Source organism: Pimephales promelas, chromosome 3 (assembly GCF_988280905.1).
Source record: "Pimephales promelas chromosome 3, fPimPro1.hap1.1, whole genome shotgun sequence".
Lineage (NCBI taxonomy): Eukaryota > Metazoa > Chordata > Actinopteri > Cypriniformes > Leuciscidae > Pimephales > Pimephales promelas.
Window position 1 is genome coordinate 45886358 of NC_142771.1, and position 15988 is coordinate 45902345.

The following is a 15988-nucleotide window of genomic DNA, read 5'->3' on the forward strand; positions in this document are numbered from 1 at the left end:
TAATGTTTTAACTATTCAAATAGCCCAATTTTGGCAGCAGATTTCGCTTACGGCCATACCACCTTGAGAACGCCCGAACTCGTCTGATCTCGGAAGCTAAGCAGGGTCGGGCCTGGTTAGTACTTGGATGGGAGACCGCCTGGGAATACCAGGTGCTGTAAGCTTTATATAGTTTACTACCCTAATGTTCTAACCATTCAAATAGCCCAATTTTGGCAGCAGATTTCGCTTACGGCCATACCACCTTGAGAACGCCCGAACTCGTCTGATCTCGGAAGCTAAGCAGGGTCGGGCCTGGTTAGTACTTGGATGGGAGACCGCCTGGGAATACCAGGTGCTGTAAGCTTTATATAGTTTACTACCCTAATGTTCTAACCATTCAAATAGCCCAATTTTGGCAGCAGATTTCGCTTACGGCCATACCACCTTGAGAACGCCCGAACTCGTCTGATCTCGGAAGCTAAGCAGGGTCGGGCCTGGTTAGTACTTGGATGGGAGACCGCCTGGGAATACCAGGTGCTGTAAGCTTTATTGTTTAAAAAAAAAAAAAAAAAAAAAGAGTCAATGAAATGTTTCAAAAATCCTAAATTGTCTTTTTTCCCCTCAAAATTCCTGAAATAGTCTCTCAGTTTCTTCAGAAAGCCTGAAAGAGTCTCTTTTTTTTTCTTCTTCAAATAGCCCAATTTTGGCTGCAGATTTCGCTTACGGCCATACCATCTTGAGAACGCCCGAACTCGTCTGATCTCGGAAGCTAAGCAGGGTCGGGCCTGGTTAGTACTTGGATGGGAGACCGCCTGGGAATACCAGGTGCTGTAAGCTTTATGTAGTTTACTACCCTAATGTTCTAACCATTCAAATAGCCCAATTTTGGCAGCAGATTTCGCTTACGGCCATACCACCTTGAGAACGCCCGAACTCGTCTGATCTCGGAAGCTAAGCAGGGTCGGGCCTGGTTAGTACTTCGATGGGAGACCGCCTGGGAATACCAGGTGCTGTAAGCTTTATATAGTTTACTACCCTAATGTTCTAACCATTCAAATAGCCCAATTTTGGCAGCAGATTTCGCTTACGGCCATACCACCTTGAGAACGCCCGAACTCGTCTGATCTCGGAAGCTAAGCAGGGTCGGGCCTGGTTAGTACTTGGATGGGAGACCGCCTGGGAATACCAGGTGCTGTAAGCTTTATATAGTTTACTACCCTAATGTTTTAACTATTCAAATAGCCCAATTTTGGCAGCAGATTTCGCTTACGGCCATACCACCTTGAGAACGCCCGAACTCGTCTGATCTCGGAAGCTAAGCAGGGTCGGGCCTGGTTAGTACTTGGATGGGAGACCGCCTGGGAATACCAGGTGCTGTAAGCTTTATATAGTTTACTACCCTAATGTTCTAACCATTCAAATAGCCCAATTTTGGCAGCAGATTTCGCTTACGGCCATACCACCTTGAGAACGCCCGAACTCGTCTGATCTCGGAAGCTAAGCAGGGTCGGGCCTGGTTAGTACTTGGATGGGAGACCGCCTGGGAATACCAGGTGCTGTAAGCTTTATATAGTTTACTACCCTAATGTTTTAACTATTCAAATAGCCCAATTTTGGCAGCAGATTTCGCTTACGGCCATACCACCTTGAGAACGCCCGAACTCGTCTGATCTCGGAAGCTAAGCAGGGTCGGGCCTGGTTAGTACTTGGATGGGAGACCGCCTGGGAATACCAGGTGCTGTAAGCTTTATATAGTTTACTACCCTAATGTTTTAACTATTCAAATAGCCCAATTTTGGCAGCAGATTTCGCTTACGGCCATACCACCTTGAGAACGCCCGAACTCGTCTGATCTCGGAAGCTAAGCAGGGTCGGGCCTGGTTAGTACTTGGATGGGAGACCGCCTGGGAATACCAGGTGCTGTAAGCTTTATTGTTTAAAAAAAAAAAAAAAAAAAAGAGTCAATGAAATGTTTCAAAAATCCTAAATTGTCTTTTTTCCCCTCAAAATTCCTGAAATAGTCTCTCAGTTTCTTCAGAAAGCCTGAAAGAGTCTCTTTTTTTTCTTCTTCAAATAGCCCAATTTTGGCTGCAGATTTCGCTTACGGCCATACCACCTTGAGAACGCCCGAACTCGTCTGATCTCGGAAGCTAAGCAGGGTCGGGCCTGGTTAGTACTTGGATGGGAGACCGCCTGGGAATACCAGGTGCTGTAAGCTTTATGTAGTTTACTACCCTAATGTTCTAACCATTCAAATAGCCCAATTTTGGCAGCAGATTTCGCTTACGGCCATACCACCTTGAGAACGCCCGAACTCGTCTGATCTCGGAAGCTAAGCAGGGTCGGGCCTGGTTAGTACTTGGATGGGAGACCGCCTGGGAATACCAGGTGCTGTAAGCTTTATGTAGTTTACTACCCTAATGTTCTAACCATTCAAATAGCCCAATTTTGGCAGGAGATTTCGCTTACGACCATACCACCTTGAGAACGCCCGAACTCGTCTGATCTCGGAAGCTAAGCAGGGTCGGGCCTGGTTAGTACTTGGATGGGAGACCGCCTGGGAATACCAGGTGCTGTAAGCTTTATGTAGTTTACTACCCTAATGTTCTAACCATTCAAATAGCCCAATTTTGGCAGGAGATTTCGTTTACGACCATACCACCTTGAGAACGCCCGAACTCGTCTGATCTCGGAAGCTAAGCAGGGTCGGGCCTGGTTAGTACTTGGATGGGAGACCGCCTGGGAATACCAGGTGCTGTAAGCTTTATGTAGTTTACTACCCTAATGTTCTAACCATTCAAATAGCCCAATTTTGGCAGCAGATTTCGCTTACGGCCATACCACCTTGAGAACGCCCGAACTCGTCTGATCTCGGAAGCTAAGCAGGGTCGGGCCTGGTTAGTACTTGGATGGGAGACCGCCTGGGAATACCAGGTGCTGTAAGCTTTATATAGTTTACTACCCTAATGTTCTAACCATTCAAATAGCCCAATTTTGGCAGCAGATTTCGCTTACGGCCATACCACCTTGAGAACGCCCGAACTCGTCTGATCTCGGAAGCTAAGCAGGGTCGGGCCTGGTTAGTACTTGGATGGGAGACCGCCTGGGAATACCAGGTGCTGTAAGCTTTATATAGTTTACTACCCTAATGTTCTAACCATTCAAATAGCCCAATTTTGGCAGCAGATTTCGCTTACGGCCATACCACCTTGAGAACGCCCGAACTCGTCTGATCTCGGAAGCTAAGCAGGGTCGGGCCTGGTTAGTACTTGGATGGGAGACCGCCTGGGAATACCAGGTGCTGTAAGCTTTATGTAGTTTACTACCCTAATGTTCTAACCATTCAAATAGCCCAATTTTGGCAGCAGATTTCGCTTACGGCCATACCACCTTGAGAACGCCCGAACTCGTCTGATCTCGGAAGCTAAGCAGGGTCGGGCCTGGTTAGTACTTGGATGGGAGACCGCCTGGGAATACCAGGTGCTGTAAGCTTTATATAGTTTACTACCCTAATGTTTTAACTATTCAAATAGCCCAATTTTGGCAGCAGATTTCGCTTACGGCCATACCACCTTGAGAACGCCCGAACTCGTCTGATCTCGGAAGCTAAGCAGGGTCGGGCCTGGTTAGTACTTGGATGGGAGACCGCCTGGGAATACCAGGTGCTGTAAGCTTTATATAGTTTACTACCCTAATGTTCTAACCATTCAAATAGCCCAATTTTGGCAGCAGATTTCGCTTACGGCCATACCACCTTGAGAACGCCCGAACTCGTCTGATCTCGGAAGCTAAGCAGGGTCGGGCCTGGTTAGTACTTGGATGGGAGACCGCCTGGGAATACCAGGTGCTGTAAGCTTTATATAGTTTACTACCCTAATGTTCTAACCATTCAAATAGCCCAATTTTGGCAGCAGATTTCGCTTACGGCCATACCACCTTGAGAACGCCCGAACTCGTCTGATCTCGGAAGCTAAGCAGGGTCGGGCCTGGTTAGTACTTGGATGGGAGACCGCCTGGGAATACCAGGTGCTGTAAGCTTTATATAGTTTACTACCCTAATGTTTTAACTATTCAAATAGCCCAATTTTGGCAGCAGATTTCGCTTACGGCCATACCACCTTGAGAACGCCCGAACTCGTCTGATCTCGGAAGCTAAGCAGGGTCGGGCCTGGTTAGTACTTGGATGGGAGACCGCCTGGGAATACCAGGTGCTGTAAGCTTTATATAGTTTACTACCCTAATGTTCTAACCATTCAAATAGCCCAATTTTGGCAGCAGATTTCGCTTACGGCCATACCACCTTGAGAACGCCCGAACTCGTCTGATCTCGGAAGCTAAGCAGGGTCGGGCCTGGTTAGTACTTGGATGGGAGACCGCCTGGGAATACCAGGTGCTGTAAGCTTTATATAGTTTACTACCCTAATGTTTTAACTATTCAAATAGCCCAATTTTGGCAGCAGATTTCGCTTACGGCCATACCACCTTGAGAACGCCCGAACTCGTCTGATCTCGGAAGCTAAGCAGGGTCGGGCCTGGTTAGTACTTGGATGGGAGACCGCCTGGGAATACCAGGTGCTGTAAGCTTTATTGTTTAAAAAAAAAAAAAAAAAAAAAGAGTCAATGAAATGTTTCAAAAATCCTAAATTGTCTTTTTTCCCCTCAAAATTCCTGAAATAGTCTCTCAGTTTCTTCAGAAAGCCTGAAAGAGTCTCTTTTTTTTTCTTCTTCAAATAGCCCAATTTTGGCAGGAGATTTCGCTTACGACCATACCACCTTGAGAACGCCCGAACTCGTCTGATCTCGGAAGCTAAGCAGGGTCGGGCCTGGTTAGTACTTGGATGGGAGACCGCCTGGGAATACCAGGTGCTGTAAGCTTTATGTAGTTTACTACCCTAATGTTCTAACCATTCAAATAGCCCAATTTTGGCAACAGATTTCGCTTACGGCCATACCACCTTGAGAACGCCCGAACTCGTCTGATCTCGGAAGCTAAGCAGGGTCGGGCCTGGTTAGTACTTGGATGGGAGACCGCCTGGGAATACCAGGTGCTGTAAGCTTTATATAGTTTACTACCCTAATGTTCTAACCATTCAAATAGCCCAATTTTGGCAGCAGATTTCGCTTACGGCCATACCACCTTGAGAACGCCCGAACTCGTCTGATCTCGGAAGCTAAGCAGGGTCGGGCCTGGTTAGTACTTGGATGGGAGACCGCCTGGGAATACCAGGTGCTGTAAGCTTTATATAGTTTACTACCCTAATGTTTTAACTATTCAAATAGCCCAATTTTGGCAGCAGATTTCGCTTACGGCCATACCACCTTGAGAACGCCCGAACTCGTCTGATCTCGGAAGCTAAGCAGGGTCGGGCCTGGTTAGTACTTGGATGGGAGACCGCCTGGGAATACCAGGTGCTGTAAGCTTTATATAGTTTACTACCCTAATGTTCTAACCATTCAAATAGCCCAATTTTGGCAGCAGATTTCGCTTACGGCCATACCACCTTGAGAACGCCCGAACTCGTCTGATCTCGGAAGCTAAGCAGGGTCGGGCCTGGTTAGTACTTGGATGGGAGACCGCCTGGGAATAGCAGGTGCTGTAAGCTTTATATAGTTTACTACCCTAATGTTTCAACTATTCAAATAGCCCAATTTTGGCAGCAGATTTCGCTTACGGCCATACCACCTTGAGAACGCCCGAACTCGTCTGATCTCGGAAGCTAGGCAGGGTCGGGCCTGGTTAGTACTTGGATGGGAGACCGCCTGGGAATAGCAGGTGCTGTAAGCTTTATATAGTTTACTACCCTAATGTTTTAACTATTCAAATAGCCCAATTTTGGCAGCAGATTTCGCTTACGGCCATACCACCTTGAGAACGCCCGAACTCGTCTGATCTCGGAAGCTAAGCAGGGTCGGGCCTGGTTAGTACTTGGATGGGAGACCGCCTGGGAATACCAGGTGCTGTAAGCTTTATATAGTTTACTACCCTAATGTTCTAACCATTCAAATAGCCCAATTTTGGCAGCAGATTTCGCTTACGGCCATACCACCTTGAGAACGCCCGAACTCGTCTGATCTCGGAAGCTAAGCAGGGTCGGGCCTGGTTAGTACTTGGATGGGAGACCGCCTGGGAATACCAGGTGCTGTAAGCTTTATATAGTTTACTACCCTAATGTTTTAACTATTCAAATAGCCCAATTTTGGCAGCAGATTTCGCTTACGGCCATACCACCTTGAGAACGCCCGAACTCGTCTGATCTCGGAAGCTAAGCAGGGTCGGGCCTGGTTAGTACTTGGATGGGAGACCGCCTGGGAATACCAAGTGCTGTAAGCTTTATTGTTTAAAAAAAAAAAAAAGAGTCAATGAAATGTTTCAAAAATCCTAAATTGTCTTTTTTCCCCTCAAAATTCCTGAAATAGTCTCTCAGTTTCTTCAGAAAGCCTGAAAGAGTCTCTTTTTTTTCTTCTTCAAATAGCCCAATTTTGGCTGCAGATTTCGCTTACGGCCATACCACCTTGAGAACGCCCGAACTCGTCTGATCTCGGAAGCTAAGCAGGGTCGGGCCTGGTTAGTACTTGGATGGGAGACCGCCTGGGAATACCAGGTGCTGTAAGCTTTATGTAGTTTACTACCCTAATGTTCTAACCATTCAAATAGCCCAATTTTGGCAGCAGATTTCGCTTACGGCCATACCACCTTGAGAACGCCCGAACTCGTCTGATCTCGGAAGCTAAGCAGGGTCGGGCCTGGTTAGTACTTGGATGGGAGACCGCCTGGGAATACCAGGTGCTGTAAGCTTTATGTAGTTTACTACCCTAATGTTCTAACCATTCAAATAGCCCAATTTTGGCAGGAGATTTCGCTTACGACCATACCACCTTGAGAACGCCCGAACTCGTCTGATCTCGGAAGCTAAGCAGGGTCGGGCCTGGTTAGTACTTGGATGGGAGACCGCCTGGGAATACCAGGTGCTGTAAGCTTTATGTAGTTTACTACCCTAATGTTCTAACCATTCAAATAGCCCAATTTTGGCAGCAGATTTCGCTTACGGCCATACCACCTTGAGAACGCCCGAACTCGTCTGATCTCGGAAGCTAAGCAGGGTCGGGCCTGGTTAGTACTTGGATGGGAGACCGCCTGTGAATACCAGGTGCTGTAAGCTTTATATAGTTTACTACCCTAATGTTCTAACCATTCAAATAGCCCAATTTTGGCAGCAGATTTCGCTTACGGCCATACCACCTTGAGAACGCCCGAACTCGTCTGGTCTCGGAAGCTAAGCAGGGTCGGGCCTGGTTAGTACTTGGATGGGAGACCGCCTGGGAATACCAGGTGCTGTAAGCTTTATATAGTTTACTACCCTAATGTTCTAACCATTCAAATAGCCCAATTTTGGCAGCAGATTTCGCTTACGGCCATACCACCTTGAGAACGCCCGAACTCGTCTGATCTCGGAAGCTAAGCAGGGTCGGGCCTGGTTAGTACTTGGATGGGAGACCGCCTGGGAATACCAGGTGCTGTAAGCTTTATATAGTTTACTACCCTAATGTTCTAACCATTCAAATAGCCCAATTTTGGCAGCAGATTTCGCTTACGGCCATACCACCTTGAGAACGCCCGAACTCGTCTGATCTCGGAAGCTAAGCAGGGTCGGGCCTGGTTAGTACTTGGATGGGAGACCGCCTGGGAATACCAGGTGCTGTAAGCTTTATATAGTTTACTACCCTAATGTTTTAACTATTCAAATAGCCCAATTTTGGCAGCAGATTTCGCTTACGGCCATACCACCTTGAGAACGCCCGAACTCGTCTGATCTCGGAAGCTAAGCAGGGTCGGGCCTGGTTAGTACTTGGATGGGAGACCGCCTGGGAATACCAGGTGCTGTAAGCTTTATATAGTTTACTACCCTAATGTTCTAACCATTCAAATAGCCCAATTTTGGCAGCAGATTTCGCTTACGGCCATACCACCTTGAGAACGCCCGAACTCGTCTGATCTCGGAAGCTAAGCAGGGTCGGGCCTGGTTAGTACTTGGATGGGAGACCGCCTGGGAATACCAGGTGCTGTAAGCTTTATATAGTTTACTACCCTAATGTTTTAACTATTCAAATAGCCCAATTTTGGCAGCAGATTTCGCTTACGGCCATACCACCTTGAGAACGCCCGAACTCGTCTGATCTCGGAAGCTAAGCAGGGTCGGGCCTGGTTAGTACTTGGATGGGAGACCGCCTGGGAATACCAGGTGCTGTAAGCTTTATATAGTTTACTACCCTAATGTTCTAACCATTCAAATAGCCCAATTTTGGCAGCAGATTTCGCTTACGGCCATACCACCTTGAGAACGCCCGAACTCGTCTGATCTCGGAAGCTAAGCAGGGTCGGGCCTGGTTAGTACTTGGATGGGAGACCGCCTGGGAATACCAGGTGCTGTAAGCTTTATATAGTTTACTACCCTAATGTTTTAACTATTCAAATAGCCCAATTTTGGCAGCAGATTTCGCTTACGGCCATACCACCTTGAGAACGCCCGAACTCGTCTGATCTCGGAAGCTAAGCAGGGTCGGGCCTGGTTAGTACTTGGATGGGAGACCGCCTGGGAATACCAGGTGCTGTAAGCTTTATTGTTTAAAAAAAAAAAAAAAAAAAAGAGTCAATGAAATGTTTCAAAAATCCTAAATTGTCTTTTTTCCCCTCAAAATTCCTGAAATAGTCTCTCAGTTTCTTCAGAAAGCCTGAAAGAGTCTCTTTTTTTTCTTCTTCAAATAGCCCAATTTTGGCTGCAGATTTCGCTTACGGCCATACCACCTTGAGAACGCCCGAACTCGTCTGATCTCGGAAGCTAAGCAGGGTCGGGCCTGGTTAGTACTTGGATGGGAGACCGCCTGGGAATACCAGGTGCTGTAAGCTTTATGTAGTTTACTACCCTAATGTTCTAATCATTCAAATAGCCCAATTTTGGCAGCAGATTTCGCTTACGGCCATACCACCTTGAGAACGCCCGAACTCGTCTGATCTCGGAAGCTAAGCAGGGTCGGGCCTGGTTAGTACTTGGATGGGAGACCGCCTGGGAATACCAGGTGCTGTAAGCTTTATGTAGTTTACTACCCTAATGTTCTAACCATTCAAATAGCCCAATTTTGGCAGGAGATTTCGCTTACGACCATACCACCTTGAGAACGCCCGAACTCGTCTGATCTCGGAAGCTAAGCAGGGTCGGGCCTGGTTAGTACTTGGATGGGAGACCGCCTGGGAATACCAGGTGCTGTAAGCTTTATGTAGTTTACTACCCTAATGTTCTAACCATTCAAATAGCCCAATTTTGGCAGCAGATTTCGCTTACGGCCATACCACCTTGAGAACGCCCGAACTCGTCTGATCTCGGAAGCTAAGCAGGGTCGGGCCTGGTTAGTACTTGGATGGGAGACCGCCTGGGAATACCAGGTGCTGTAAGCTTTATTGTTTAAAAAAAAAAAAAAAAAAAAAGAGTCAATGAAATGTTTCAAAAATCCTAAATTGTCTTTTTTCCCCTCAAAATTCCTGAAATAGTCTCTCAGTTTCTTCAGAAAGCCTGAAAGAGTCTCTTTTTTTTCTTCTTCAAATAGCCCAATTTTGGCTGCAGATTTCGCTTACGGCCATACCACCTTGAGAACGCCCGAACTCGTCTCATCTCGGAAGCTAAGCAGGGTCGGGCCTGGTTAGTACTTGGATGGGAGACCGCCTGGGAATACCAGGTGCTGTAAGCTTTATGTAGTTTACTACCCTAATGTTCTAACCATTCAAATAGCCCAATTTTGGCAGCAGATTTCGCTTACGGCCATACCACCTTGAGAACGCCCGAACTCGTCTGATCTCGGAAGCTAAGCAGGGTCGGGCCTGGTTAGTAATTGGATGGGAGACCGCCTGGGAATACCAGGTGCTGTAAGCTTTATGTAGTTTACTACCCTAATGTTCTAACCATTCAAATAGCCCAATTTTGGCAGGAGATTTCGCTTACGACCATACCACCTTGAGAACGCCCGAACTCGTCTGATCTCGGAAGCTAAGCAGGGTCGGGCCTGGTTAGTACTTGGATGGGAGACCGCCTGGGAATACCAGGTGCTGTAAGCTTTATGTAGTTTACTACCCTAATGTTCTAACCATTCAAATAGCCCAATTTTGGCAACAGATTTCGCTTACGGCCATACCACCTTGAGAACGCCCGAACTCGTCTGATCTCGGAAGCTAAGCAGGGTCGGGCCTGGTTAGTACTTGGATGGGAGACCGCCTGGGAATACCAGGTGCTGTAAGCTTTATATAGTTTACTACCCTAATGTTCTAACCATTCAAATAGCCCAATTTTGGCAGCAGATTTCGCTTACGGCCATACCACCTTGAGAACGCCCGAACTCGTCTGATCTCGGAAGCTAAGCAGGGTCGGGCCTGGTTAGTACTTGGATGGGAGACCGCCTGGGAATACCAGGTGCTGTAAGCTTTATATAGTTTACTACCCTAATGTTTTAACTATTCAAATAGCCCAATTTTGGCAGCAGATTTCGCTTACGGCCATACCACCTTGAGAACGCCCGAACTCGTCTGATCTCGGAAGCTAAGCAGGGTCGGGCCTGGTTAGTACTTGGATGGGAGACCGCCTGGGAATACCAGGTGCTGTAAGCTTTATATAGTTTACTACCCTAATGTTCTAACCATTCAAATAGCCCAATTTTGGCAGCAGATTTCGCTTACGGCCATACCACCTTGAGAACGCCCGAACTCGTCTGATCTCGGAAGCTAAGCAGGGTCGGGCCTGGTTAGTACTTGGATGGGAGACCGCCTGGGAATAGCAGGTGCTGTAAGCTTTATATAGTTTACTACCCTAATGTTTCAACTATTCAAATAGCCCAATTTTGGCAGCAGATTTCGCTTACGGCCATACCACCTTGAGAACGCCCGAACTCGTCTGATCTCGGAAGCTAGGCAGGGTCGGGCCTGGTTAGTACTTGGATGGGAGACCGCCTGGGAATAGCAGGTGCTGTAAGCTTTATATAGTTTACTACCCTAATGTTTTAACTATTCAAATAGCCCAATTTTGGCAGCAGATTTCGCTTACGGCCATACCACCTTGAGAACGCCCGAACTCGTCTGATCTCGGAAGCTAAGCAGGGTCGGGCCTGGTTAGTACTTGGATGGGAGACCGCCTGGGAATACCAGGTGCTGTAAGCTTTATATAGTTTACTACCCTAATGTTCTAACCATTCAAATAGCCCAATTTTGGCAGCAGATTTCGCTTACGGCCATACCACCTTGAGAACGCCCGAACTCGTCTGATCTCGGAAGCTAAGCAGGGTCGGGCCTGGTTAGTACTTGGATGGGAGACCGCCTGGGAATACCAGGTGCTGTAAGCTTTATATAGTTTACTACCCTAATGTTTTAACTATTCAAATAGCCCAATTTTGGCAGCAGATTTCGCTTACGGCCATACCACCTTGAGAACGCCCGAACTCGTCTGATCTCGGAAGCTAAGCAGGGTCGGGCCTGGTTAGTACTTGGATGGGAGACCGCCTGGGAATACCAGGTGCTGTAAGCTTTATTGTTTAAAAAAAAAAAAAAGAGTCAATGAAATGTTTCAAAAATCCTAAATTGTCTTTTTTCCCCTCAAAATTCCTGAAATAGTCTCTCAGTTTCTTCAGAAAGCCTGAAAGAGTCTCTTTTTTTTCTTCTTCAAATAGCCCAATTTTGGCTGCAGATTTCGCTTACGGCCATACCACCTTGAGAACGCCCGAACTCGTCTGATCTCGGAAGCTAAGCAGGGTCGGGCCTGGTTAGTACTTGGATGGGAGACCGCCTGGGAATACCAGGTGCTGTAAGCTTTATGTAGTTTACTACCCTAATGTTCTAACCATTCAAATAGCCCAATTTTGGCAGCAGATTTCGCTTACGGCCATACCACCTTGAGAACGCCCGAACTCGTCTGATCTCGGAAGCTAAGCAGGGTCGGGCCTGGTTAGTACTTGGATGGGAGACCGCCTGGGAATACCAGGTGCTGTAAGCTTTATGTAGTTTACTACCCTAATGTTCTAACCATTCAAATAGCCCAATTTTGGCAGGAGATTTCGCTTACGACCATACCACCTTGAGAACGCCCGAACTCGTCTGATCTCGGAAGCTAAGCAGGGTCGGGCCTGGTTAGTACTTGGATGGGAGACCGCCTGGGAATACCAGGTGCTGTAAGCTTTATGTAGTTTACTACCCTAATGTTCTAACCATTCAAATAGCCCAATTTTGGCAGCAGATTTCGCTTACGGCCATACCACCTTGAGAACGCCCGAACTCGTCTGATCTCGGAAGCTAAGCAGGGTCGGGCCTGGTTAGTACTTGGATGGGAGACCGCCTGGGAATACCAGGTGCTGTAAGCTTTATATAGTTTACTACCCTAATGTTCTAACCATTCAAATAGCCCAATTTTGGCAGCAGATTTCGCTTACGGCCATACCACCTTGAGAACGCCCGAACTCGTCTGATCTCGGAAGCTAAGCAGGGTCGGGCCTGGTTAGTACTTGGATGGGAGACCGCCTGGGAATACCAGGTGCTGTAAGCTTTATATAGTTTACTACCCTAATGTTTTAACTATTCAAATAGCCCAATTTTGGCAGCAGATTTCGCTTACGGCCATACCACCTTGAGAACGCCCGAACTCGTCTGATCTCGGAAGCTAAGCAGGGTCGGGCCTGGTTAGTACTTGGATGGGAGACCGCCTGGGAATACCAGGTGCTGTAAGCTTTATATAGTTTACTACCCTAATGTTCTAACCATTCAAATAGCCCAATTTTGGCAGCAGATTTCGCTTACGGCCATACCACCTTGAGAACGCCCGAACTCGTCTGATCTCGGAAGCTAAGCAGGGTCGGGCCTGGTTAGTACTTGGATGGGAGACCGCCTGGGAATACCAGGTGCTGTAAGCTTTATATAGTTTACTACCCTAATGTTTTAACTATTCAAATAGCCCAATTTTGGCAGCAGATTTCGCTTACGGCCATACCACCTTGAGAACGCCCGAACTCGTCTGATCTCGGAAGCTAAGCAGGGTCGGGCCTGGTTAGTACTTGGATGGGAGACCGCCTGGGAATACCAGGTGCTGTAAGCTTTATATAGTTTACTACCCTAATGTTCTAACCATTCAAATAGCCCAATTTTGGCAGCAGATTTCGCTTACGGCCATACCACCTTGAGAACGCCCGAACTCGTCTGATCTCGGAAGCTAAGCAGGGTCGGGCCTGGTTAGTACTTGGATGGGAGACCGCCTGGGAATACCAGGTGCTGTAAGCTTTATATAGTTTACTACCCTAATGTTTTAACTATTCAAATAGCCCAATTTTGGCAGCAGATTTCGCTTACGGCCATACCACCTTGAGAACGCCCGAACTCGTCTGATCTCGGAAGCTAAGCAGGGTCGGGCCTGGTTAGTACTTGGATGGGAGACCGCCTGGGAATACCAGGTGCTGTAAGCTTTATTGTTTAAAAAAAAAAAAAAAAAAAAGAGTCAATGAAATGTTTCAAAAATCCTAAATTGTCTTTTTTCCCCTCAAAATTCCTGAAATAGTCTCTCAGTTTCTTCAGAAAGCCTGAAAGAGTCTCTTTTTTTTCTTCTTCAAATAGCCCAATTTTGGCTGCAGATTTCGCTTACGGCCATACCACCTTGAGAACGCCCGAACTCGTCTGATCTCGGAAGCTAAGCAGGGTCGGGCCTGGTTAGTACTTGGATGGGAGACCGCCTGGGAATACCAGGTGCTGTAAGCTTTATGTAGTTTACTACCCTAATGTTCTAATCATTCAAATAGCCCAATTTTGGCAGCAGATTTCGCTTACGGCCATACCACCTTGAGAACGCCCGAACTCGTCTGATCTCGGAAGCTAAGCAGGGTCGGGCCTGGTTAGTACTTGGATGGGAGACCGCCTGGGAATACCAGGTGCTGTAAGCTTTATGTAGTTTACTACCCTAATGTTCTAACCATTCAAATAGCCCAATTTTGGCAGGAGATTTCGCTTACGACCATACCACCTTGAGAACGCCCGAACTCGTCTGATCTCGGAAGCTAAGCAGGGTCGGGCCTGGTTAGTACTTGGATGGGAGACCGCCTGGGAATACCAGGTGCTGTAAGCTTTATGTAGTTTACTACCCTAATGTTCTAACCATTCAAATAGCCCAATTTTGGCAGCAGATTTCGCTTACGGCCATACCACCTTGAGAACGCCCGAACTCGTCTGATCTCGGAAGCTAAGCAGGGTCGGGCCTGGTTAGTACTTGGATGGGAGACCGCCTGGGAATACCAGGTGCTGTAAGCTTTATTGTTTAAAAAAAAAAAAAAAAAAAAGAGTCAATGAAATGTTTCAAAAATCCTAAATTGTCTTTTTTCCCCTCAAAATTCCTGAAATAGTCTCTCAGTTTCTTCAGAAAGCCTGAAAGAGTCTCTTTTTTTTCTTCTTCAAATAGCCCAATTTTGGCTGCAGATTTCGCTTACGGCCATACCACCTTGAGAACGCCCGAACTCGTCTCATCTCGGAAGCTAAGCAGGGTCGGGCCTGGTTAGTACTTGGATGGGAGACCGCCTGGGAATACCAGGTGCTGTAAGCTTTATGTAGTTTACTACCCTAATGTTCTAACCATTCAAATAGCCCAATTTTGGCAGCAGATTTCGCTTACGGCCATACCACCTTGAGAACGCCCGAACTCGTCTGATCTCGGAAGCTAAGCAGGGTCGGGCCTGGTTAGTACTTGGATGGGAGACCGCCTGGGAATACCAGGTGCTGTAAGCTTTATGTAGTTTACTACCCTAATGTTCTAACCATTCAAATAGCCCAATTTTGGCAGGAGATTTCGCTTACGACCATACCACCTTGAGAACGCCCGAACTCGTCTGATCTCGGAAGCTAAGCAGGGTCGGGCCTGGTTAGTACTTGGATGGGAGACCGCCTGGGAATACCAGGTGCTGTAAGCTTTATGTAGTTTACTACCCTAATGTTCTAACCATTCAAATAGCCCAATTTTGGCAACAGATTTCGCTTACGGCCATACCACCTTGAGAACGCCCGAACTCGTCTGATCTCGGAAGCTAAGCAGGGTCGGGCCTGGTTAGTACTTGGATGGGAGACCGCCTGGGAATACCAGGTGCTGTAAGCTTTATATAGTTTACTACCCTAATGTTCTAACCATTCAAATAGCCCAATTTTGGCAGCAGATTTCGCTTACGGCCATACCACCTTGAGAACGCCCGAACTCGTCTGATCTCGGAAGCTAAGCAGGGTCGGGCCTGGTTAGTACTTGGATGGGAGACCGCCTGGGAATACCAGGTGCTGTAAGCTTTATATAGTTTACTACCCTAATGTTTTAACTATTCAAATAGCCCAATTTTGGCAGCAGATTTCGCTTACGGCCATACCACCTTGAGAACGCCCGAACTCGTCTGATCTCGGAAGCTAAGCAGGGTCGGGCCTGGTTAGTACTTGGATGGGAGACCGCCTGGGAATACCAGGTGCTGTAAGCTTTATATAGTTTACTACCCTAATGTTCTAACCATTCAAATAGCCCAATTTTGGCAGCAGATTTCGCTTACGGCCATACCACCTTGAGAACGCCCGAACTCGTCTGATCTCGGAAGCTAAGCAGGGTCGGGCCTGGTTAGTACTTGGATGGGAGACCGCCTGGGAATACCAGGTGCTGTAAGCTTTATATAGTTTACTACCCTAATGTTTTAACTATTCAAATAGCCCAATTTTGGCAGCAGATTTCGCTTACGGCCATACCACCTTGAGAACGCCCGAACTCGTCTGATCTCGGAAGCTAAGCAGGGTCGGGCCTGGTTAGTACTTGGATGGGAGACCGCCTGGGAATACCAGGTGCTGTAAGCTTTATTGTTTAAAAAAAAAAAAAAGAGTCAATGAAATGTTTCAAAAATCCTAAATTGTCTTTTTTCCCCTCAAAATTCCTGAAATAGTCTCTCAGTTTCTTCAGAAAGCCTGAAAGAGTCTCTTTTT

The 15988-nt window shown here is 47.2% G+C and overlaps 82 non-coding genes across 82 annotated transcripts; all 82 read left to right on the plus strand.

Moving 5' to 3' along the window:
- The first annotated feature begins 45 nt into the window (after positions 1 to 45).
- LOC148987795 (5S ribosomal RNA) lies at positions 46 to 164 on the plus strand. The gene has a single exon (XR_016167813.1). It is a non-coding gene; the product is annotated as a 5S ribosomal RNA (ribosomal RNA).
- A 63-nt stretch (positions 165 to 227) lies between these two features.
- Positions 228 to 346, plus strand: LOC148987796 (5S ribosomal RNA). Its single transcript, XR_016167814.1, has one exon. It is a non-coding gene; the product is annotated as a 5S ribosomal RNA (ribosomal RNA).
- Positions 347 to 409: 63 nt separating this feature from the next.
- On the plus strand, positions 410 to 528 carry LOC148987797 (5S ribosomal RNA). Its single transcript, XR_016167816.1, has one exon. It is a non-coding gene; the product is annotated as a 5S ribosomal RNA (ribosomal RNA).
- Positions 529 to 700: 172 nt separating this feature from the next.
- On the plus strand, positions 701 to 819 carry LOC148987798 (5S ribosomal RNA). The gene has a single exon (XR_016161315.1). It is a non-coding gene; the product is annotated as a 5S ribosomal RNA (ribosomal RNA).
- A 63-nt stretch (positions 820 to 882) lies between these two features.
- Positions 883 to 1001, plus strand: LOC148987799 (5S ribosomal RNA). The gene has a single exon (XR_016160274.1). It is a non-coding gene; the product is annotated as a 5S ribosomal RNA (ribosomal RNA).
- A 63-nt stretch (positions 1002 to 1064) lies between these two features.
- LOC148987800 (5S ribosomal RNA) lies at positions 1065 to 1183 on the plus strand. The gene has a single exon (XR_016167817.1). It is a non-coding gene; the product is annotated as a 5S ribosomal RNA (ribosomal RNA).
- Positions 1184 to 1246: 63 nt separating this feature from the next.
- Positions 1247 to 1365, plus strand: LOC148987801 (5S ribosomal RNA). The gene has a single exon (XR_016167818.1). It is a non-coding gene; the product is annotated as a 5S ribosomal RNA (ribosomal RNA).
- Positions 1366 to 1428: 63 nt separating this feature from the next.
- On the plus strand, positions 1429 to 1547 carry LOC148987802 (5S ribosomal RNA). Its single transcript, XR_016167819.1, has one exon. It is a non-coding gene; the product is annotated as a 5S ribosomal RNA (ribosomal RNA).
- A 63-nt stretch (positions 1548 to 1610) lies between these two features.
- Positions 1611 to 1729, plus strand: LOC148987803 (5S ribosomal RNA). The gene has a single exon (XR_016167820.1). It is a non-coding gene; the product is annotated as a 5S ribosomal RNA (ribosomal RNA).
- A 63-nt stretch (positions 1730 to 1792) lies between these two features.
- LOC148987804 (5S ribosomal RNA) lies at positions 1793 to 1911 on the plus strand. The gene has a single exon (XR_016167821.1). It is a non-coding gene; the product is annotated as a 5S ribosomal RNA (ribosomal RNA).
- Positions 1912 to 2081: 170 nt separating this feature from the next.
- LOC148987805 (5S ribosomal RNA) lies at positions 2082 to 2200 on the plus strand. The gene has a single exon (XR_016167822.1). It is a non-coding gene; the product is annotated as a 5S ribosomal RNA (ribosomal RNA).
- A 63-nt stretch (positions 2201 to 2263) lies between these two features.
- Positions 2264 to 2382, plus strand: LOC148987806 (5S ribosomal RNA). The gene has a single exon (XR_016167823.1). It is a non-coding gene; the product is annotated as a 5S ribosomal RNA (ribosomal RNA).
- A 63-nt stretch (positions 2383 to 2445) lies between these two features.
- Positions 2446 to 2564, plus strand: LOC148987807 (5S ribosomal RNA). The gene has a single exon (XR_016162877.1). It is a non-coding gene; the product is annotated as a 5S ribosomal RNA (ribosomal RNA).
- A 63-nt stretch (positions 2565 to 2627) lies between these two features.
- Positions 2628 to 2746, plus strand: LOC148987808 (5S ribosomal RNA). The gene has a single exon (XR_016163403.1). It is a non-coding gene; the product is annotated as a 5S ribosomal RNA (ribosomal RNA).
- Positions 2747 to 2809: 63 nt separating this feature from the next.
- LOC148987809 (5S ribosomal RNA) lies at positions 2810 to 2928 on the plus strand. The gene has a single exon (XR_016167824.1). It is a non-coding gene; the product is annotated as a 5S ribosomal RNA (ribosomal RNA).
- A 63-nt stretch (positions 2929 to 2991) lies between these two features.
- LOC148987810 (5S ribosomal RNA) lies at positions 2992 to 3110 on the plus strand. Its single transcript, XR_016167825.1, has one exon. It is a non-coding gene; the product is annotated as a 5S ribosomal RNA (ribosomal RNA).
- A 63-nt stretch (positions 3111 to 3173) lies between these two features.
- LOC148987811 (5S ribosomal RNA) lies at positions 3174 to 3292 on the plus strand. Its single transcript, XR_016167827.1, has one exon. It is a non-coding gene; the product is annotated as a 5S ribosomal RNA (ribosomal RNA).
- A 63-nt stretch (positions 3293 to 3355) lies between these two features.
- On the plus strand, positions 3356 to 3474 carry LOC148987812 (5S ribosomal RNA). Its single transcript, XR_016167828.1, has one exon. It is a non-coding gene; the product is annotated as a 5S ribosomal RNA (ribosomal RNA).
- Positions 3475 to 3537: 63 nt separating this feature from the next.
- LOC148987813 (5S ribosomal RNA) lies at positions 3538 to 3656 on the plus strand. Its single transcript, XR_016167829.1, has one exon. It is a non-coding gene; the product is annotated as a 5S ribosomal RNA (ribosomal RNA).
- Positions 3657 to 3719: 63 nt separating this feature from the next.
- Positions 3720 to 3838, plus strand: LOC148987814 (5S ribosomal RNA). Its single transcript, XR_016167830.1, has one exon. It is a non-coding gene; the product is annotated as a 5S ribosomal RNA (ribosomal RNA).
- A 63-nt stretch (positions 3839 to 3901) lies between these two features.
- Positions 3902 to 4020, plus strand: LOC148987815 (5S ribosomal RNA). Its single transcript, XR_016167831.1, has one exon. It is a non-coding gene; the product is annotated as a 5S ribosomal RNA (ribosomal RNA).
- A 63-nt stretch (positions 4021 to 4083) lies between these two features.
- LOC148987816 (5S ribosomal RNA) lies at positions 4084 to 4202 on the plus strand. Its single transcript, XR_016167832.1, has one exon. It is a non-coding gene; the product is annotated as a 5S ribosomal RNA (ribosomal RNA).
- A 63-nt stretch (positions 4203 to 4265) lies between these two features.
- LOC148987817 (5S ribosomal RNA) lies at positions 4266 to 4384 on the plus strand. Its single transcript, XR_016167833.1, has one exon. It is a non-coding gene; the product is annotated as a 5S ribosomal RNA (ribosomal RNA).
- Positions 4385 to 4447: 63 nt separating this feature from the next.
- Positions 4448 to 4566, plus strand: LOC148987818 (5S ribosomal RNA). The gene has a single exon (XR_016167834.1). It is a non-coding gene; the product is annotated as a 5S ribosomal RNA (ribosomal RNA).
- Positions 4567 to 4738: 172 nt separating this feature from the next.
- Positions 4739 to 4857, plus strand: LOC148987819 (5S ribosomal RNA). Its single transcript, XR_016162878.1, has one exon. It is a non-coding gene; the product is annotated as a 5S ribosomal RNA (ribosomal RNA).
- Positions 4858 to 4920: 63 nt separating this feature from the next.
- Positions 4921 to 5039, plus strand: LOC148987820 (5S ribosomal RNA). Its single transcript, XR_016167835.1, has one exon. It is a non-coding gene; the product is annotated as a 5S ribosomal RNA (ribosomal RNA).
- Positions 5040 to 5102: 63 nt separating this feature from the next.
- On the plus strand, positions 5103 to 5221 carry LOC148987821 (5S ribosomal RNA). Its single transcript, XR_016167836.1, has one exon. It is a non-coding gene; the product is annotated as a 5S ribosomal RNA (ribosomal RNA).
- A 63-nt stretch (positions 5222 to 5284) lies between these two features.
- LOC148987822 (5S ribosomal RNA) lies at positions 5285 to 5403 on the plus strand. Its single transcript, XR_016167838.1, has one exon. It is a non-coding gene; the product is annotated as a 5S ribosomal RNA (ribosomal RNA).
- A 63-nt stretch (positions 5404 to 5466) lies between these two features.
- Positions 5467 to 5585, plus strand: LOC148987823 (5S ribosomal RNA). Its single transcript, XR_016162287.1, has one exon. It is a non-coding gene; the product is annotated as a 5S ribosomal RNA (ribosomal RNA).
- Positions 5586 to 5648: 63 nt separating this feature from the next.
- LOC148987824 (5S ribosomal RNA) lies at positions 5649 to 5767 on the plus strand. Its single transcript, XR_016163984.1, has one exon. It is a non-coding gene; the product is annotated as a 5S ribosomal RNA (ribosomal RNA).
- A 63-nt stretch (positions 5768 to 5830) lies between these two features.
- Positions 5831 to 5949, plus strand: LOC148987825 (5S ribosomal RNA). Its single transcript, XR_016167839.1, has one exon. It is a non-coding gene; the product is annotated as a 5S ribosomal RNA (ribosomal RNA).
- A 63-nt stretch (positions 5950 to 6012) lies between these two features.
- Positions 6013 to 6131, plus strand: LOC148987826 (5S ribosomal RNA). Its single transcript, XR_016167840.1, has one exon. It is a non-coding gene; the product is annotated as a 5S ribosomal RNA (ribosomal RNA).
- A 63-nt stretch (positions 6132 to 6194) lies between these two features.
- On the plus strand, positions 6195 to 6313 carry LOC148987827 (5S ribosomal RNA). The gene has a single exon (XR_016163128.1). It is a non-coding gene; the product is annotated as a 5S ribosomal RNA (ribosomal RNA).
- A 164-nt stretch (positions 6314 to 6477) lies between these two features.
- On the plus strand, positions 6478 to 6596 carry LOC148987828 (5S ribosomal RNA). Its single transcript, XR_016167841.1, has one exon. It is a non-coding gene; the product is annotated as a 5S ribosomal RNA (ribosomal RNA).
- Positions 6597 to 6659: 63 nt separating this feature from the next.
- LOC148987829 (5S ribosomal RNA) lies at positions 6660 to 6778 on the plus strand. The gene has a single exon (XR_016167842.1). It is a non-coding gene; the product is annotated as a 5S ribosomal RNA (ribosomal RNA).
- Positions 6779 to 6841: 63 nt separating this feature from the next.
- LOC148987830 (5S ribosomal RNA) lies at positions 6842 to 6960 on the plus strand. Its single transcript, XR_016162879.1, has one exon. It is a non-coding gene; the product is annotated as a 5S ribosomal RNA (ribosomal RNA).
- A 63-nt stretch (positions 6961 to 7023) lies between these two features.
- Positions 7024 to 7142, plus strand: LOC148987831 (5S ribosomal RNA). The gene has a single exon (XR_016161360.1). It is a non-coding gene; the product is annotated as a 5S ribosomal RNA (ribosomal RNA).
- Positions 7143 to 7205: 63 nt separating this feature from the next.
- LOC148987832 (5S ribosomal RNA) lies at positions 7206 to 7324 on the plus strand. Its single transcript, XR_016161149.1, has one exon. It is a non-coding gene; the product is annotated as a 5S ribosomal RNA (ribosomal RNA).
- A 63-nt stretch (positions 7325 to 7387) lies between these two features.
- LOC148987833 (5S ribosomal RNA) lies at positions 7388 to 7506 on the plus strand. The gene has a single exon (XR_016167843.1). It is a non-coding gene; the product is annotated as a 5S ribosomal RNA (ribosomal RNA).
- A 63-nt stretch (positions 7507 to 7569) lies between these two features.
- On the plus strand, positions 7570 to 7688 carry LOC148987834 (5S ribosomal RNA). Its single transcript, XR_016167844.1, has one exon. It is a non-coding gene; the product is annotated as a 5S ribosomal RNA (ribosomal RNA).
- Positions 7689 to 7751: 63 nt separating this feature from the next.
- On the plus strand, positions 7752 to 7870 carry LOC148987835 (5S ribosomal RNA). The gene has a single exon (XR_016167845.1). It is a non-coding gene; the product is annotated as a 5S ribosomal RNA (ribosomal RNA).
- A 63-nt stretch (positions 7871 to 7933) lies between these two features.
- On the plus strand, positions 7934 to 8052 carry LOC148987836 (5S ribosomal RNA). The gene has a single exon (XR_016167846.1). It is a non-coding gene; the product is annotated as a 5S ribosomal RNA (ribosomal RNA).
- A 63-nt stretch (positions 8053 to 8115) lies between these two features.
- LOC148987837 (5S ribosomal RNA) lies at positions 8116 to 8234 on the plus strand. The gene has a single exon (XR_016167847.1). It is a non-coding gene; the product is annotated as a 5S ribosomal RNA (ribosomal RNA).
- Positions 8235 to 8297: 63 nt separating this feature from the next.
- LOC148987838 (5S ribosomal RNA) lies at positions 8298 to 8416 on the plus strand. The gene has a single exon (XR_016167849.1). It is a non-coding gene; the product is annotated as a 5S ribosomal RNA (ribosomal RNA).
- A 63-nt stretch (positions 8417 to 8479) lies between these two features.
- On the plus strand, positions 8480 to 8598 carry LOC148987839 (5S ribosomal RNA). Its single transcript, XR_016167850.1, has one exon. It is a non-coding gene; the product is annotated as a 5S ribosomal RNA (ribosomal RNA).
- A 170-nt stretch (positions 8599 to 8768) lies between these two features.
- On the plus strand, positions 8769 to 8887 carry LOC148987840 (5S ribosomal RNA). Its single transcript, XR_016167851.1, has one exon. It is a non-coding gene; the product is annotated as a 5S ribosomal RNA (ribosomal RNA).
- A 63-nt stretch (positions 8888 to 8950) lies between these two features.
- Positions 8951 to 9069, plus strand: LOC148987841 (5S ribosomal RNA). The gene has a single exon (XR_016167852.1). It is a non-coding gene; the product is annotated as a 5S ribosomal RNA (ribosomal RNA).
- Positions 9070 to 9132: 63 nt separating this feature from the next.
- On the plus strand, positions 9133 to 9251 carry LOC148987842 (5S ribosomal RNA). The gene has a single exon (XR_016162881.1). It is a non-coding gene; the product is annotated as a 5S ribosomal RNA (ribosomal RNA).
- A 63-nt stretch (positions 9252 to 9314) lies between these two features.
- On the plus strand, positions 9315 to 9433 carry LOC148987843 (5S ribosomal RNA). Its single transcript, XR_016167853.1, has one exon. It is a non-coding gene; the product is annotated as a 5S ribosomal RNA (ribosomal RNA).
- A 171-nt stretch (positions 9434 to 9604) lies between these two features.
- On the plus strand, positions 9605 to 9723 carry LOC148987844 (5S ribosomal RNA). Its single transcript, XR_016163774.1, has one exon. It is a non-coding gene; the product is annotated as a 5S ribosomal RNA (ribosomal RNA).
- Positions 9724 to 9786: 63 nt separating this feature from the next.
- LOC148987845 (5S ribosomal RNA) lies at positions 9787 to 9905 on the plus strand. Its single transcript, XR_016163034.1, has one exon. It is a non-coding gene; the product is annotated as a 5S ribosomal RNA (ribosomal RNA).
- Positions 9906 to 9968: 63 nt separating this feature from the next.
- On the plus strand, positions 9969 to 10087 carry LOC148987846 (5S ribosomal RNA). The gene has a single exon (XR_016162882.1). It is a non-coding gene; the product is annotated as a 5S ribosomal RNA (ribosomal RNA).
- Positions 10088 to 10150: 63 nt separating this feature from the next.
- On the plus strand, positions 10151 to 10269 carry LOC148987847 (5S ribosomal RNA). The gene has a single exon (XR_016167854.1). It is a non-coding gene; the product is annotated as a 5S ribosomal RNA (ribosomal RNA).
- Positions 10270 to 10332: 63 nt separating this feature from the next.
- On the plus strand, positions 10333 to 10451 carry LOC148987848 (5S ribosomal RNA). The gene has a single exon (XR_016167855.1). It is a non-coding gene; the product is annotated as a 5S ribosomal RNA (ribosomal RNA).
- Positions 10452 to 10514: 63 nt separating this feature from the next.
- On the plus strand, positions 10515 to 10633 carry LOC148987849 (5S ribosomal RNA). Its single transcript, XR_016167856.1, has one exon. It is a non-coding gene; the product is annotated as a 5S ribosomal RNA (ribosomal RNA).
- A 63-nt stretch (positions 10634 to 10696) lies between these two features.
- Positions 10697 to 10815, plus strand: LOC148987850 (5S ribosomal RNA). Its single transcript, XR_016162288.1, has one exon. It is a non-coding gene; the product is annotated as a 5S ribosomal RNA (ribosomal RNA).
- A 63-nt stretch (positions 10816 to 10878) lies between these two features.
- LOC148987851 (5S ribosomal RNA) lies at positions 10879 to 10997 on the plus strand. Its single transcript, XR_016163986.1, has one exon. It is a non-coding gene; the product is annotated as a 5S ribosomal RNA (ribosomal RNA).
- Positions 10998 to 11060: 63 nt separating this feature from the next.
- Positions 11061 to 11179, plus strand: LOC148987852 (5S ribosomal RNA). The gene has a single exon (XR_016167857.1). It is a non-coding gene; the product is annotated as a 5S ribosomal RNA (ribosomal RNA).
- Positions 11180 to 11242: 63 nt separating this feature from the next.
- LOC148987853 (5S ribosomal RNA) lies at positions 11243 to 11361 on the plus strand. The gene has a single exon (XR_016167858.1). It is a non-coding gene; the product is annotated as a 5S ribosomal RNA (ribosomal RNA).
- Positions 11362 to 11424: 63 nt separating this feature from the next.
- On the plus strand, positions 11425 to 11543 carry LOC148987854 (5S ribosomal RNA). Its single transcript, XR_016167860.1, has one exon. It is a non-coding gene; the product is annotated as a 5S ribosomal RNA (ribosomal RNA).
- Positions 11544 to 11707: 164 nt separating this feature from the next.
- On the plus strand, positions 11708 to 11826 carry LOC148987855 (5S ribosomal RNA). The gene has a single exon (XR_016167861.1). It is a non-coding gene; the product is annotated as a 5S ribosomal RNA (ribosomal RNA).
- A 63-nt stretch (positions 11827 to 11889) lies between these two features.
- LOC148987856 (5S ribosomal RNA) lies at positions 11890 to 12008 on the plus strand. The gene has a single exon (XR_016167862.1). It is a non-coding gene; the product is annotated as a 5S ribosomal RNA (ribosomal RNA).
- Positions 12009 to 12071: 63 nt separating this feature from the next.
- Positions 12072 to 12190, plus strand: LOC148987857 (5S ribosomal RNA). The gene has a single exon (XR_016162883.1). It is a non-coding gene; the product is annotated as a 5S ribosomal RNA (ribosomal RNA).
- A 63-nt stretch (positions 12191 to 12253) lies between these two features.
- On the plus strand, positions 12254 to 12372 carry LOC148987858 (5S ribosomal RNA). Its single transcript, XR_016167863.1, has one exon. It is a non-coding gene; the product is annotated as a 5S ribosomal RNA (ribosomal RNA).
- A 63-nt stretch (positions 12373 to 12435) lies between these two features.
- Positions 12436 to 12554, plus strand: LOC148987859 (5S ribosomal RNA). The gene has a single exon (XR_016167864.1). It is a non-coding gene; the product is annotated as a 5S ribosomal RNA (ribosomal RNA).
- A 63-nt stretch (positions 12555 to 12617) lies between these two features.
- LOC148987860 (5S ribosomal RNA) lies at positions 12618 to 12736 on the plus strand. The gene has a single exon (XR_016167865.1). It is a non-coding gene; the product is annotated as a 5S ribosomal RNA (ribosomal RNA).
- A 63-nt stretch (positions 12737 to 12799) lies between these two features.
- Positions 12800 to 12918, plus strand: LOC148987861 (5S ribosomal RNA). The gene has a single exon (XR_016167866.1). It is a non-coding gene; the product is annotated as a 5S ribosomal RNA (ribosomal RNA).
- Positions 12919 to 12981: 63 nt separating this feature from the next.
- On the plus strand, positions 12982 to 13100 carry LOC148987862 (5S ribosomal RNA). The gene has a single exon (XR_016167867.1). It is a non-coding gene; the product is annotated as a 5S ribosomal RNA (ribosomal RNA).
- A 63-nt stretch (positions 13101 to 13163) lies between these two features.
- Positions 13164 to 13282, plus strand: LOC148987863 (5S ribosomal RNA). The gene has a single exon (XR_016167868.1). It is a non-coding gene; the product is annotated as a 5S ribosomal RNA (ribosomal RNA).
- Positions 13283 to 13345: 63 nt separating this feature from the next.
- LOC148987864 (5S ribosomal RNA) lies at positions 13346 to 13464 on the plus strand. The gene has a single exon (XR_016167869.1). It is a non-coding gene; the product is annotated as a 5S ribosomal RNA (ribosomal RNA).
- Positions 13465 to 13634: 170 nt separating this feature from the next.
- Positions 13635 to 13753, plus strand: LOC148987865 (5S ribosomal RNA). Its single transcript, XR_016167871.1, has one exon. It is a non-coding gene; the product is annotated as a 5S ribosomal RNA (ribosomal RNA).
- A 63-nt stretch (positions 13754 to 13816) lies between these two features.
- Positions 13817 to 13935, plus strand: LOC148987866 (5S ribosomal RNA). The gene has a single exon (XR_016167872.1). It is a non-coding gene; the product is annotated as a 5S ribosomal RNA (ribosomal RNA).
- A 63-nt stretch (positions 13936 to 13998) lies between these two features.
- On the plus strand, positions 13999 to 14117 carry LOC148987867 (5S ribosomal RNA). The gene has a single exon (XR_016162884.1). It is a non-coding gene; the product is annotated as a 5S ribosomal RNA (ribosomal RNA).
- A 63-nt stretch (positions 14118 to 14180) lies between these two features.
- LOC148987868 (5S ribosomal RNA) lies at positions 14181 to 14299 on the plus strand. The gene has a single exon (XR_016167873.1). It is a non-coding gene; the product is annotated as a 5S ribosomal RNA (ribosomal RNA).
- Positions 14300 to 14469: 170 nt separating this feature from the next.
- LOC148987869 (5S ribosomal RNA) lies at positions 14470 to 14588 on the plus strand. Its single transcript, XR_016163775.1, has one exon. It is a non-coding gene; the product is annotated as a 5S ribosomal RNA (ribosomal RNA).
- A 63-nt stretch (positions 14589 to 14651) lies between these two features.
- On the plus strand, positions 14652 to 14770 carry LOC148987870 (5S ribosomal RNA). The gene has a single exon (XR_016167874.1). It is a non-coding gene; the product is annotated as a 5S ribosomal RNA (ribosomal RNA).
- Positions 14771 to 14833: 63 nt separating this feature from the next.
- LOC148987871 (5S ribosomal RNA) lies at positions 14834 to 14952 on the plus strand. The gene has a single exon (XR_016162885.1). It is a non-coding gene; the product is annotated as a 5S ribosomal RNA (ribosomal RNA).
- A 63-nt stretch (positions 14953 to 15015) lies between these two features.
- Positions 15016 to 15134, plus strand: LOC148987872 (5S ribosomal RNA). The gene has a single exon (XR_016167875.1). It is a non-coding gene; the product is annotated as a 5S ribosomal RNA (ribosomal RNA).
- A 63-nt stretch (positions 15135 to 15197) lies between these two features.
- Positions 15198 to 15316, plus strand: LOC148987873 (5S ribosomal RNA). Its single transcript, XR_016167877.1, has one exon. It is a non-coding gene; the product is annotated as a 5S ribosomal RNA (ribosomal RNA).
- A 63-nt stretch (positions 15317 to 15379) lies between these two features.
- Positions 15380 to 15498, plus strand: LOC148987874 (5S ribosomal RNA). The gene has a single exon (XR_016167878.1). It is a non-coding gene; the product is annotated as a 5S ribosomal RNA (ribosomal RNA).
- A 63-nt stretch (positions 15499 to 15561) lies between these two features.
- On the plus strand, positions 15562 to 15680 carry LOC148987875 (5S ribosomal RNA). Its single transcript, XR_016167879.1, has one exon. It is a non-coding gene; the product is annotated as a 5S ribosomal RNA (ribosomal RNA).
- A 63-nt stretch (positions 15681 to 15743) lies between these two features.
- Positions 15744 to 15862, plus strand: LOC148987876 (5S ribosomal RNA). Its single transcript, XR_016167880.1, has one exon. It is a non-coding gene; the product is annotated as a 5S ribosomal RNA (ribosomal RNA).
- Positions 15863 to 15988: the final 126 nt, after the last annotated feature.